The sequence below is a fragment of the Protopterus annectens genome, chromosome 5.part1 (assembly GCF_019279795.1).
Source record: "Protopterus annectens isolate FY-2018-M chromosome 5.part1, PAN1.0, whole genome shotgun sequence".
Classification (NCBI taxonomy): Eukaryota; Metazoa; Chordata; order Ceratodontiformes; family Protopteridae; genus Protopterus; species Protopterus annectens.
In genome coordinates this window covers 569,192,176-569,206,821 of record NC_056736.1, presented here as the reverse complement: position 1 = coordinate 569,206,821, position 14,646 = coordinate 569,192,176, and the positions used below count along the sequence as shown (strand labels likewise).

Genomic DNA, 14,646 nt, shown 5'->3' with positions numbered 1-14,646 from the left:
CGCACTTAGACACTGCTTGTAGCATCTGCTCCACCTTTAACCCAAGAGCCTTGGCAGATAGATATAACAAATTTATTCTAAAGGGTCTTCTCCCTGTTACATCTTCTTCAGGGGCTCAACCCCCCTTCAACTAGCAAATCTGCTCTGTTGGAGCACAGGAAATGCTCCCCTCTGAAGTTCCCTGGGTCTTCGTTGGAGCTGCAGTCCAAAAGCAGAAGAACTTTGGATCCACTGCTATCAGATTCAAAGACTCAACACTCAGATCCTAAGGTTTTGGCTGCTGTAGTTATGTCAGTAAGTCCTACAGTGCCACCTTTGGATCCTAGGTCCTCGGATCTAAGTATGGTAATTTGTACAGGAGTCTTACTCCAGAATTTGTTATAAAGCCAATTCTGCCCACCCTTCTTCATTGTTTCAGATCCCAAAGCAGCATTCCAAGTCCCCATCCACTGTTTTCTGTATTTCCTCCAGAAGCTTATTGAAAATGGATGTGGATCGGATGATGCAAACATTTCTGACAGTTCATATTCAGATGGGAGCGTCATCAGATGGGAGCGTCATCAGTTCTGTCCTCTCTCATATTTGTTAGTCTCCCTACCACATCAAAAAACATCTTATCTCCTTCTCCAATCCATCCATTGGTTTCACCCAGGATCTAAAATCCCCAAGAGCTCTGGTGTCTGATCTGAGGAAAGCTTCTTTCTCCACTTAGACTATATCCTTAGCTAGTTCTGTTCTGATACACTCAGATCAGAACAGTTCCCAGAACCGAAGTGTTGGTGTCAGATCTGAGGGAATAACTTCAGCTCCAGTTTTGTTGGATCTGTTCCTTCCCTGCAGAGTCATGGCCCAAAACAGTTTGGATCCTGTTCCATCCTCAAGGCAACTTTTATCAGGAGTTTCAGCTCTGAGAGGGCAGGTTGAAGCTTTACCAGGTCATTCAACTTTCAAGGTAGTGAAAAGGGCTTTTTCTCTCCAAAGAGAGCCACCCTCTCATTTTTTGGATCACAACCCTTTTCTCTCATCAGTTCTGAGCTCTGAGTTGATCAGACCTACTCCACAGGGACAGCCAGTTCCAATAAGAGTCCAACCAGTTCAAATAGAGGAACTTCCCCTCTCTTCCAACTGAACACCCCACAGAGAAGGTGCATCAAAGGAGAACATGCAAAAGGAGGGATTTTGACTCCCCGATGGAGTCACTCACAGAGGATACCGATTTTAATGAAGGAGAGGGGTACACCAGATCACCACCGGATGACATCTCCTTTGGAGACATTTTAGAAATCCTAAAACAAAAAAAGTTGGCTGGTCTTCCCAAAACACCACACCAGAAAATCAGTATTGTGGAGGCTTTTGGTTCTGGCACATCTGCGGCTTGGGTTACCCATCGTGGAGGATGAACTTATTGGTTTGGTTTCCTGCTATGCTTGGAAGGAACCAGATACCATTGAACCACCTCCCAAAAGACCCGATAAATTTTTAGTCCTGCCAACAGACAGACCCCACTGAAGCAAAGGAATCACAATAGACAATATGGTAGTGGTGGCAGCCACCAAGAAAGAGCTAGCAGAACAGAGCTCTTTTATCCACCCACCAAACTAGAGCATTGGACAGATTTGGAAAGCAAGTCTTTGCCTTGGCAGCCTTCGGCCTGAGGTCATTAAATTACCAGGTACACTTTACTAAGCTTCAGTGAGATTTGACCAAAGAACTATCAAATACTCTCTGTGTCCATCTCTGCAGAGAACTTCAAAAGAACATCCTCACAGCTGGCCACTGTCTTATCCATATCCAATGCTTCAATGACATTGATCTCTCACATGGCCAGTGGTACCTCACAAACTGCCACTTCAGGCATTGCCATAAAGATAGGTGCCTGGAAGTGGCTATGAGACTTTGTGGAGCCTTTTAAAAGACAGCCTTTATCAACTCCCCATTCAGTGTAATTTCCTTGTTTGGCCCATCAGTAAAAGAGACGCTTACTCACAGTGAACAAGATGGAAAGACTCAGTTTGCTGTAGGAATCAAGTTTTCTACACCTCAACAAACCTTTTCCAGTAATCAGAGAGGTGGTAAGAAGATGTGGTTCTGAAAGTCTCAGGGATCTTACCAAGATCCACGTGATGATAATTCATCTAGAGGCAGAGGAGGAAATTCTAATGGAAGACATTACCATAGAGGCAAAGGAGGTCTGCAGAATCAGGGCTTCAATAATTCTTTTCCAAGCAGTCCCTTTCAGTATTTCTGAAGTGCTTCCCAACTGTTCAACTCTGGAGGCAGTAGGGGGTTGATTGTCCTTGCACCCAGATGCTTGGTAACACAAGATTAATAGGTACTAAGAATAATATCCAGAGGTTATTGCATAACATTTTTCCTTCTTCCATCACACAAAAGGAAGAAGCTTCTCGATGTTCCACCCAGGCAAAGAAAGGCAGCAGCATAAGAAATCCAAAAGCTGGTAGAAAAAAGTGCCATCCAGAAGGTCCCACCAGACCAAACAGGATTTGGAACTTGTTCACACTTTTTTTTTAGTACCAAAGAAAACAGGGGACTTCAGACCCATTTTGGATCCAAGCAGTTTGAATCAGTGCATGAAGATATCAAAGCTCCGAATGGTCATGGTACAGTCCATTCTACCTTTTCTTCACAATGACAATTGGATGTGCTCAATAGATCTTCAGAATGCATACTATCACATCAAAATAGACAGGTGATCCTGAAGACATTCACACTTTCAGCTGGGAGCCAATCATTACCAGTTCAGAACCCTGCCCTTTGGACTCACCAAAGCCCCCAGGGTGTTTACCAAATGCATGGCAGTGGTAGCAGCTCACTTGAGACTAAAAGGATTCCAAGTCTTTCTATATTTAGATGACTGGCTCTTCACTGCCCCCTATAAGCATCTCCTTCTGCATGCCAGGGACTATTTGCTCCACATGTGCAAGTCATTAGGTGTAACAATAAGTCATGCCAAGTCAAACCTAACACCAGTCCAGAGCCTGGAGTTCATTGGTACAGTTCTGGATATGACAACACAAGTAGCATCTCTACCTCCTCATCACATTTTAAATGTCAGAAGCCAGGTTAATCTTCTCCTTTCCCATCCATCTCCTTTGGCAAGATCAGTACTTTAACCAGTAGGTTCCATGGCAGCTGCCATTGTACTACTCACTTTGGCATGTTTCTTTATGTGTTCTCCAATGGACTCTAGCTATACAGTGGTCCTGTCTGCATTAATCTGTATCTTTTCCAGTTAAACTTACTCCAATTTGCAAACAACACATCCACTGGTGAATCCAATCTGACGATGTCCTTTCATTCATGTGTTGCGATATTCCTTACATCTGGGATTCCCTGCCTCAGGTAGCCTGACAGTATACAAAAGCCTTCGGTTGCTTTAAAGTACACCATACATCACACGTATGCTCCTCACGTAGCATAAGCCATAAAGGTGATGTCCGGATGAATCCTCCTCAGAACTTCTTTGCTGTCAGTTTAAATGCCTATGTCTTATTTGCTGGTTTCCAAGCTGTTGCAGATAAGTGCCTAATTGGAGTTTTGTTTTTTCTTGTCTTTTGGTTGCTTCTGGGGTTTCATGTCATCCAGGAATGGTAAATGCCGGTGCAGAAGACAGACTCCCCATAAAGACTGCCACAAACAGTGTTTATTTTGCCTAGGCATCTCTCGTGACCATACGACGTGTTCTGTCCTCAGTCTTTCATATCGAAGACTCCACTTAGTAGGCTTTCTTCCCTAGCATTGTATCTTGAGAATCAATGACTTAAGCTTCTCCCTAAGGATACTATGAAAGGATCTTCCTGCCCCAAGAGTCAGCTGTTAGGGAAGAAGAAGGTTAAAAAAACAAGACCAGACTCTGTGTGTTCGGATTCCTCTGCCGCAACCAGGTTGGAGGCCTGCATTAAACCGACTTTCCGAATGTCCATTGAGTTTTTGCGGATGTCCATTTTGGACATTCGGGGGAACCACTGTTGATTATTTCCGAGGGCCTTAAGGGTGTTCCTCATATTTTAGTTGGGGAAGAAGTCCCTACTACTGTTATTGAATGCTGTCCTGGGTCAGAGTCTTCTAAGTTTTACAGGCCTTACATCCCATTAAAGAAAAAAAAAAAAACTAAACATGTTTCTCCTGCTCCTAGGAATCCTCAGAGTGAGTGGCAGGCATTCACTCAGGGTTTGTTTAATGCTTTGATGGCACTGAAACCTCCTCAGGGTGTTTCTGTTGCAGCTCACCCTTGATCCTCCACTAAACTTAAAAGATCCAGGAAACATGATTCCACTGACAAGGAGTTGGATTCTGATGAGGAATCCCTTATGTACTCTTCCTATATTCCTTCACTTTGCACTATGGGTCTGAGGAAGAGGAGTCAACCAGTCCTGATACTCCCTTCAAAGACATTTCTTTTGGGGACACAATCTCCAGGATGTGGGAGTTTTTATTTTAAATGTGATTGTGCTCAGATCTCTGAAATCCATAAGAGGCACTATGAGTTGCTGCAGATGGAATATCCAAAACCTTCTGCTATTCATCCTGTTTTGGCTGCTTTGTTGGATGCATTTTCCAATGTCTGTAAAGCCCCTGATTCTTTGCCCCCTACTCCCAATAAGCCTGATAGGTTTTATACTGTGCCTGAGGACTGTAACTTTTTGTACAAGTGTCCTGCTGCTGACCCCTTAGTGTTGTCTGTAGGCTCTGACAAGTGCTCTCAATTGCCTCCTTCGTCCAAGTTACTGCCTTCTGAAGTTTAGGTAAGTTTTACACCTCGACTACCTTGATTTTTTTAATTATCAGATCCATATGCCCAGGTATGTGTTGGCTGTCCTTTCTCCAGCCTGTCAGGTTATTTCTGATCTCTCAAACTCTGAGGGCAAAACTTCTGCTCTTTCTCTGTTAGGCAGTTACTCATCATTCCATCACATGTAGCTATGATGCACTGCTTTTGGTTCAGTGATGCAGAGGTATTCTTGGCTTTGGTTTCAACCATTGCCTGGTGATATCAAGGCTAAGTTGATGGATGCCCCTCTTGATAAACATTTGTTCGGGGAAGCTGCTGCTGATTTAAGTCCCTTCAGGATAAGGGGAAGGCTTTACAGGAACTCAGAATATGTGTCTGTCTTTCCTGTTCCTAAATTTCAGAGAAACTATCCCAATAAGCCTACCTTTATTAGCAGGCAATCTTGCCCTCCTCCCAAGGATAAAAAAGAGTGGCAAGCTGCCTCCTCCTGCTAAGGCTACTCAGACTTCACTGCCTCAGAAGTTTTCCATTCCAGATAAACCAGGTGCTGTCTGATTATCCGTCTCTTCCCAACCACGTTCCTCTTTCTCTCTTCCTGTTTGGCTTCAGATTAGTCAGGATTCTTGGGTAATGCCCATTATTTGCCAGGGGTAGTGCATGGTGTGGAAATCTCACCCCCCCCCCTTTTATGGACATTCCTTGGTCTCCTCTGGAACAGCTCCCCTTTTTCCCAGAGGTACTTTGAGACCCTTTGAATCAGGGTACTATTCAGGAGGTGTCTGTGTCCCAAAGGGGAGGGGGTTTCACTCCAGGATGTTTCTTGTACCCAGAAAAGAGGCTACTTGGAGACCTATTCTAGACTTCTCTGATCTTAACACTTTTCTGAAGGTGCCCACTTTGTGAATGCTATGCCTTCAGACTCTGTTCTCTCTTTTAACAGATTGCAAAACAAAAAACAAACTGGTGAAAAACGCCAGGCTGACACCAATATCTGTTCTCTCTTTTGCCTCCTCAGGCTTATATGGTTGCTTTGGATCTCAAGGATGCTTATCTCCATATTCCGATCCTTCCCCTTTTCAGGAAGTATTTGCATTTCTCTGTTGCTTCCTGACATTTTCAGTTCTCTGCTTTGCCCTTTGGCCTTTCTACTGCCCCAAGGGTATTCACCAAATGCCTCGCTCCTGTGATTGCTTTTTGTAGGCTTCAGGGGATCCAAGTATCTGAAGTATTTTACTTCATTTCGTCTTCAACCTGTGGGTTACGGATCTGTATCGGATCCGAGTCTGCAACGTTTGCTAGCATCAGCTCCAAGCTCCAAACTCCTCCCCTTACCTATAATACACCTCCACTGCCTTCCATTCCCACATCTCATTTGCCGTGATTTGCTTCACATCATGTCTTCTGAGCTCCAACTAGCAGTGGGTTTTAAAACTTTCTGTGAGTAGTAACATTTTCTAATTTTCTTCAGTTTAGTGTTAGTATAGGTCCCTTTTCTCCTCCCCTCACTTGGTGCGTCGAGTGTTAGTGGTTTTTAGGTAGTTAGAGTAGTTTGTTGTATGGTGTAGGTAGTAGCCCCCCCCCCCATATTCTCTGTAGTGAGTGTGGTGAGTGGGTGTGTGTGGGTCTGTAATTTAGAAAGATCTTGCCTGTCTTTTTTTCTAAGGCCATCTTTCTGTTATGGCTGAAAAGCTTGTTTCAAGCACTGCACAGAGTGTGGCCATAAGCTCTCCCCAGCGGATGGCCACATTCTGTGTGTTTTGTGCTTGGGTGTGACCCACCTGAGTGTGGAGTATAGTATTTGTGCGAGCTTCAGCCCCCATGCCCTAAAGGACAGGAAGACCAAGTTGGCCTTCAAAGGTCTTCTTCCTCTTTCCGACTCTCTTTCCTCATCTTCGGCTTTGGTCACAGTGGCTGCTGTGGCCGCCTCTCCCTCCTCTCTTTCTCTTGCTTCTCCTCCCTCCCAGGCTGGGACTCAGCCTCCTGTACCAAAGCCTGTAGTAGCGGAGCAGAAGAGAGGTAGAGAAAGGGAGAGAGGGTCGAAGACTAGGGAAAAGAGGAAGAGGTTCCCGGACCTTGCTTCTCCCAGTAAGACTCCACTGACTCATGACTCCCCTCAGCTCCGATCCCCAAGGTTCTCCGAGAGCCGGAGGAGACACTTCCAGCCCCTCGGGCCTTGGTGCCCCAACCCGCCAGGTTGGAATCCATGGCCTCATCACGGTCAACCCGCTCCTTGTTGGATATTGATCTGGATAAGATGACGAGGCGCTTTATCCGTACACATATCCAGATGGGGGTTTTGCCCTCCCTCGGGGGGGGGGGGACTCGCTTCCTTTCTTTCAACCCATTTCTCCTTTTCCAATCTGACCTTCGGCTTTGGACTACTCTGATCCGAGGTAAGCTTTGGTCAGGAGGTCGGCGCTGATGGTACTTACTTCCTCGACACCGACAGCTGCCTGGAGCATTTCGTATCTGACCAGCTTGGATCCGAACCAATCTCTGAGCCGGAGCTTGGGTGTTGGATCCGAGGGAGTGGAACCTTTTTCATCGGCTCTGACTTTGTCAGGCCAGGTTCCCTCCCTCGGAGCTCCATCCACCTGGGCCCAGCTCTGATTCTCGCTTCGGACCCGGGAGACCGACCTCCTTATTGGTTTTTCAGGAGGTTTGCTCTCCTTCTGCATTCAGTGTGGTAGAAAGGGACCTCTCTGTCAGATCGAGACCCCTGACTGCCCCCTCGGACTCCTTCCAGACGCCGTCGACTCTGTCTACGGTCCCCATTGTCTTAACAGAGGGACAGCCCCTGCTCAAAGAACCCCAGACAGTTCCCCCCGAGGAACAAATGGCTTGCCAGCCCCCCCCCCCCCCCGGTGAGCCCCACCAGAGATGTGCCTCACAAGCATACTTGCAAGAGGAGGCACTTGGACTCCCCAGAGTCCCTCACTGAGGACACAGATTTAGATGATGGAGAGGGTTCCCGAAGGTCACCTCCCGAGCATGTCTCCTTTGGAGGCATCATGGAGATCCTGCGCCAGCAGGGAGGTTGGTCTGCCCCCAAACCCTCTTCTGATGAGTCTGTGTTCCTAGAGGCTTTCGGCATGGGCCAGTCTATTTCCTGGGTGTCCCCTCCTGCTGATCCTTTGGTGGATTTGGTCACCTCACAGGCATGGAAGGAACCGGACACCATGGAGTCTATCCCAAAGTGACCCGAAAAATTCTTAAGCTTCCCCCATTGATAGACCATCTTGGAATAAGGGTTCCACCATGGATGCCATGGTGGTAGCAGCAGCCACTAAGAAGGAAGTTGCACAGGAGAGTTCCTCGGTCCACCCTCCTGACTGAGAGTCGCGGATGATGGACTGCCTAGGGAAGCGGGTGTACACTTCAGCTACCTTTTCGATCAGAGCACTGGATTATTTGGCCCATGTCACTAGACTCCAACGTGACCTAGTAAAGGAGTTGGAGGAGTCTCCCCCCCCCAAGTCCGTGTCGCAGGAGGACAAGGCTTCATTCTCCGTGAGGATGGGCACTTTAAAAGTGGTATCTAAAATGTCCATGCGACTCCTCTCCCATTCTCTGTCAATTTTCCAAACCCTTCAAGGCGTCATTTGTCAATGCCCCTTATGACAGTTCTACACTCTTTTGTAAGACCGTCAAGGAGACATTAGTCCAGAGTGAGAAAGGCAGGAAGACACTGTCTGCTGTTGGGATCCCCTTCTCTAACCCTCAAAGGTCCTTTTCTCGGAACCAGAGAGGGCAAAAGAAGATGTGGTTCTGGAAGTCTCAGTATTCCCGGGACACTCTGGGATCTTCTTCCCCCAGAGGCAGAGGGGGACAGAATGGATGCTTGCCCAGAGGCAGAGGGGGTCTGCAGAACTTCGGGTCTCGAGAACCTTTCTCGGACAGACCCGGGCAGTAACCCTGAGGGGTTGCCCAACTGCTCTACTCTGGAGGCAGTCGGGAGATGATTGTCCTTGCTCCCAGTGGCATGGGAGTCCATATCAATGGACCACTGGGTGCTTCAAATCATATCCAGAGGATACTCTATCCCCTTCGTGGGTTCCCCCATATCTCCCAGACACCTCCCGGACGTACCACCCACACAAAGGGAGGCAGCAGCACAGGAAATTTCCAAGCTGCTAGTAAAACAAGCCATCGAAACTGTCCCCCCAGATCAGTCCGGATCGGGCTTCTGCTCCAGGTTCTTTTTGGTGCCAAAGAAAATGAGGGACTTAAGGCCCATTCTGGACCTCTCTACCCTGAACCTGTCAGTTGCCAAAGAGAAGTTCTGGATGGTCATGTTACAGTCTATCATGCCACACCTGCAAGAGAGTGACTGGATGTGCTTGTTAGACCTCTAGGATGCTTACTATCACATAAAAATGCACAGAAGCTCTAGGAGGTTCCTCTGCTTCTGGCTAGGAGTCAATCATTACCAATTTCGAGCTCTACCCTTTGGTCTCACCACAGCCCGCAGGATGTTTACCAAAATGATGGCAGTCATAGCAGCTCACTTGAGGGTTCAGGGGATTCAGGTCTATCCATACCTGGACAATTGACTCCTCACTGCTCCCACTAGGCATCTACTTTCACAAACCAGGGATTATTTCCTTACACTTGCCCTGTATTTGGAGATCACAATCAACACATCCAAATCTCTCCTAGATCCTGTACAGGTGATAGACTACATTGGTGCCAGGATAGATACTTTTCAGTGCAAAATATTCCTGACCTCGGAGAGAGTTCAAAACCTGAGGATACATGTCTCCCAGATCTACCATTCTCATCTTCCAACAACGGAATCGGTGTTGAGGGCCCTAGGCTTGATGGCGGCAATCATAATTCTTCTCCCGTGTGCTTGGTTACACATGAGGATTCTACAGTGGACTCTAGCGGTTCAGTGGTCCCTGTTGGAACTGCCATTGACTTATCCTATTCAACTCAGTCGAGTGTGTCAGTCCTCCCTCATATGGTGGATGAGCTCTTCAGACATTTTGGAGGTACGACCCTTTGTTCCAGCCCTGGCCCAAACCACAGTGACCACAGATGCCTCCCAACTCGGGTGGGGGGGGGGCATTGTTCGGGCAGGACAGTCCAAGGTCTGTGATCCCCCCTAGAGACCAGCTTGCATATAAAAGTCCTAGAGATGAGGGCAGTCCTTCTAGCATTGCAGGCCCTTCATGCCTTTTTTCCTCTGGGGACAGTTGCTGTTCAGTCAGACAACATGTCAGTGGTCTGGTATATCAACAGACAGGGAGGGACCAGATCTTATCCCCTTTGTCGTGAGGCCATGAGAGTGTGGGAATGGGCAATCTCCACTGGTCGCTTTCTCATCACAATGCACATTCCGGGATGGTCCAACATTCTAGTGGACAGGCTAAGTTGGACCATTCTGATGCCTTACGAGTGGTCTCTGAATCTGTCAGTAGTGGAACAGATTTTCAGCGAGTGGGGTCAACCTTGCTGCAATCTCTTCACATCTCCTTCCAGTGCGAAGTGCAGCAAGTTTTTCACTCTGAACCCCCTGCCGGGGGAGTCCCCAAGAGACGCTCTAGTTCATGCTTAGCCTTCCGGTCTTCTGTATGCTTACCTGCCAGTACCTCTCATTCCAAGGTTCCTGCAGAAAGCTCGCTGACTGGGGAGCAAAGTGATCCTCATTGCCCCATTCTGGCCTCACCAGGTATGGTTTCCTTCCTTTGGTCTCACCTTCTGGTTCCACCTTGGATCCTAGATCCCATTCAGGATTTAATTTCACACCCTTCGGGGGTGCCTCATCAGAGTCTGGACAGCCTGAAGCTCACAGCTTGGCTGCTTCAGTTTCCATGATTGCTAGGACTCCCAAACTATCCTCCTTAGTTAGATCTATTTTGGTAGCTGATCATAAGTCTTCGACCAGGAAGGTTTATCACAGCAAGTGGAAACGTTTTTCTTTCTGGGCCACTCAATAGAGTTCAGACCCTTTCATGGCCCCTATTTCCACCATTCTTGATTTTCTAGCTGATATTTTCCATCACAGAGCTAGTTCTTCTACTGTTAAAGTTCAGTTGGCTGGCATTTCTTATTTTCATGTGGGTGAGAATTCTGCCTCCTTAGCCTCTTCCAGACTGTATAAAGCCTTTATCAAAGGCACCTTTTTGTTACCCCCCCCCCCCCCCGTCAAAGATCCTGTTCCCCTGTGGGACCTTACTATGGTTCTTTAAGCTTTGGTCGTTTTGCCTTTCGAGGCTGCTGCAACTGCAGATCTGAAATTTTTATCTTAGAAAGCAGCTTTTCTGGTGGCTATTACCTCTGAAAGAAAGGTTTTCAGAATTACAGGCCTTGCCCATCAAAATTCCATACATGATTTTTCACAAAGACAGAGTTTCCCTTTGAACCAATCCAGCCTTTCTTCCTAAGGTGGCATCACCAGTCAATCAGACTATCAGCCTGTGTTTTTTCCTAATTTTACAAACAAGATGGACTGCAAACTCCACATGTTGGATGTTCATAGACAGTTATGATTCTATTTATACAGGACAAAAAATTTCTGTAAATCTGATCAGTTGTTAGGTTTGCCCAAAAAGGGTTTATAGAAGGAAACAGTCTCCAAGGTCACTATAGCTAGATGGATTTCTTCATGCATCCTGCAGGTCTGTAAGGACAGAGGCATGTCTCTTCCAGCACAGGTTAAAGCTCATTCCACTAGGTTCATGGCTATGTCTGTGGCTTTTTGGTCTAGAATGTCTTTGGATGACATTTGTTCTGCAGCTACTTGGTCCTCATCTCATACATTTATTTCTCATTACAGATTGAATTTGACTTCCAGAAGGAGAGCATATTTTGGTTCCACGGTGCTCTGGAATATCCTTCCATGAGGGCCTCCCAGGAGTTTAGTAGCCAGGGGCTCAGTTCCATGGCTTGAAGTCCAAATGAAGTAAACTACTTCAGATAAAGAAGTCATGTACTCACTATAACATTCCATCTGAGTAGTTGCATTTCATTTGTCTTCAGTTGTCGCTCCCTCCTTCCCCCAAACCTTGGTGCATGATCAGCTTACGGGCTGCAGTATAGGTCACAAGTGAATTTATCAGGTCGGGTTGTCAGTATAAGTTCAGCAAACTCAATCTGGGGATGGAAGGCAGTGGAGCTGTATTATGGTAAAGGGAGGAGTTTGGAGTTCGGAGCTGATGCTAGCAAAAGTTGCCGGCTCAGATCCGATATGGATCTGTAACCCACAGGTTGAAGACAAATGAACTACAACTACTCGGATGGAACGTTATGGTGAATACATAACTTCTTTATTTCCTTACTTGGATGACCTGCTGATTCAGGCATCCCTCCAGAGATCCTTTTGCAAAATCTTCATTTTGCATTTCCCTCCTTCAGAATCTGGGGTTCACAATAAACTTTAAAAATTCTTCTCTGTGTCCTTCTCAGGATCATGTTTTTCTGGGTGCAGGATTCAAAGAGTGCCTATGCTGGCATCCCTGCCTTCTCCAAAGGCCTTAACTCTCATTTCCTTCGTTCAAACTGTTCTTCCTTTGGCCCCCATTAGAGCCAGGGAGTTTTTGAGAGCTTTGGGCTTCATGGCATCCATCATCCCTATGCTCCCTCTAGCCAAACTCTGCATGAGAACATTTAAGTGGTTCCTGAAGTCGGTTTGGCTTCAACCTGCACATCCTCTAGAATTTGTAGTTCCTCTTCTATTTTGTCTCAAGAAGGAACTTCAGTGGTGGATCCAGCAATTGTCTGTGAATCCAGGGGTCCCTTTTCATCCTCTTTTCCCTCTCAGGAACTGTTCACAGATGCTTCAGATCTGGGATGGGGAGCAACTTTTGGCTCCCTTAAGGTGCAGGGGGTGTGGTCACCTGTTTAACAGCAGTAGCACGTCAGTGTCAAATAGATGGGAGAGCCCTTTGGCTGACTCTTCAGGCATTTTATTATCTTTTCATCCCAGGACCTCTCAAGGAATTTACAGACAATACCTCAGAGATGTGGTATATAAAAACAGGGGGAACAAGATCTTACTTTCTTTGTCAGTTGGCACTGCTGGTATGAGATCTTGCTGTCCAGTATCAAGTGACTCTTTAGCCAGTTTACATTCCCTCAGGTCAAAAAATTGTTGGTGATACTCTGAGCAGGTCTTAAACTCAAATCCACAGATGGATGCTTCACAGTGATGTCTTTCTGGACATTGTCTACTAGTGGGATACTTCTCAAGTAGATATATTTGCCTCCCGTTTGAACAGACATCTTCCGCTATTTTGTGCCCGAGTCCCAGGTCCTCTGGTGTGTAATGTGGACACCCTCTTTTTCTTGGAAGGGGATGTTTCTTTATGCATTAACTTCCTCTTCCCCTCATTCCAAAAGTCCTGTTCAAAATTCAACAGGACACTCCCAAAATCTTGTTGGTGACTTCCTTTTGTCAGAGGCAGAGTTGGTTGCCTCTTTTTCTGCATTTAGCCAAGGGCAATCATCACATGTTACCTCACAGTGTGGACCTACTCAGAGAAGATAAGCAATCTCTCATCCATCCCCATATGTCCACTCTTCAACTGACACTGTGGATGATAAGATTTGATTCCACATAGACACCTTTTTTCTGAGGAAATGCTTAGGGTCCTGCAGGAGCCCATAAATCCTACTTATCCAAATGGAAGAGGTTTTCGGTTTGATGTCTTTCTCGTAAACTGGATCCACTTACTATGGATGTTCCTTTGGTTCTTTCTTATTTGTGTGAATTGCTTAATGCTGGCTTGGCCTATTCTTATGTTAAGGCTCACTTATCAGCTATCTCTCCGTGTTTGCCTTTATCTCCTCCTTTAGCTTTTAGATTTGAGACTAAACCATTCCTTAAAGGTGTCCTTCATATTAGGTCTACCAGGAAGCCTTTTCCTCCTCCTCCATTAGATCTTATTTTTGTTTTGGAGAAGCTGACTCAGGCTCCTTTTGAACCTGCTACTTCAGCTTCCTTGTAACATTGCTTTTGAAATACTGTTTGTTATTTCTGCCAGACTGATGTCTGAGCTTCAAGCCCTTATGGCTTGTTCTCCTTTTTTGGTGTTTCATAAGGACAGGGTATCCTTGCATATTAATCCTTCTTTTATGCCCAAGGTGGTTAATAAGTTGCCACTTAATCAGTTTATTCATTTACTTACTTTTTTTCCCCTCTCTACAATTTGCTAGTGAGAGGGTGCTGCATACTTTGGATCTGCTTAGACAACTTAGATTTTATTTGGATAAAATTTCTGTTAGAAAATCTGATCAGTTGTTAGTTTGTTTTCATCCTAGGTCCCTAGGATTGGCTGTATCCAAACAAATTATTTCTTTTTGGATCTCAAAAGCTATTTCTTTCTGTTATTCTTTTTATGGTAAGAGCCTTCCTTCTTCTGTAAAGGCTCATTCTACTAGAGCTGTGGCATCTTCTGGTGCTTTTTTCAAGGGTTTGGATGTCAATTTTATTCTTGAGGCAGCTACCTGGACTTCTGTGCATAATTTTACCAAGCACTGCAAGTGGGATGGAATCTCCAGAGCTAGAGCTGGTTTTACTAGGGCCATCCTTTATGGCTTCCTTGAGGGCTCTACTGGTCTTTCCTCCTCTATGTTTCTTCTTGAGCTTTGGCACTGTCTCGTATGTAAGGAATACTGCAATGTGTGAATGGGAGGACATAGTGCAGCTGTGTAAAATCTTACTATAACAGTAGGTGTGCTTTCCTTCACTGTTGTAGTATTTACTCCCTCCTTCCTCTCCCTGGTCCATTTCTCTTCTGGATGTTCTGATTACCTCTTGGTTTACCTTGGACTGGCATTCCTACTGGGGCTATCAGTTCTGAGGATGGTATGGCCGGATATCACCTTCATGCCCTACTCTACATGAGGAGCATGTGTGTGACCTACAGCGTACATCAAAGCAACTGAAA

The 14,646-nt window shown here is 46.1% G+C and overlaps 1 protein-coding gene across 1 annotated transcript in view; it reads left to right on the top strand.

Moving 5' to 3' along the window:
- Positions 1-14,646, top strand: part of IFT88 (intraflagellar transport 88) — a 1,839,004-nt gene that overhangs the window by 907,583 nt on the left and 916,775 nt on the right. The gene's annotated exons all lie outside the window — the stretch shown is intronic.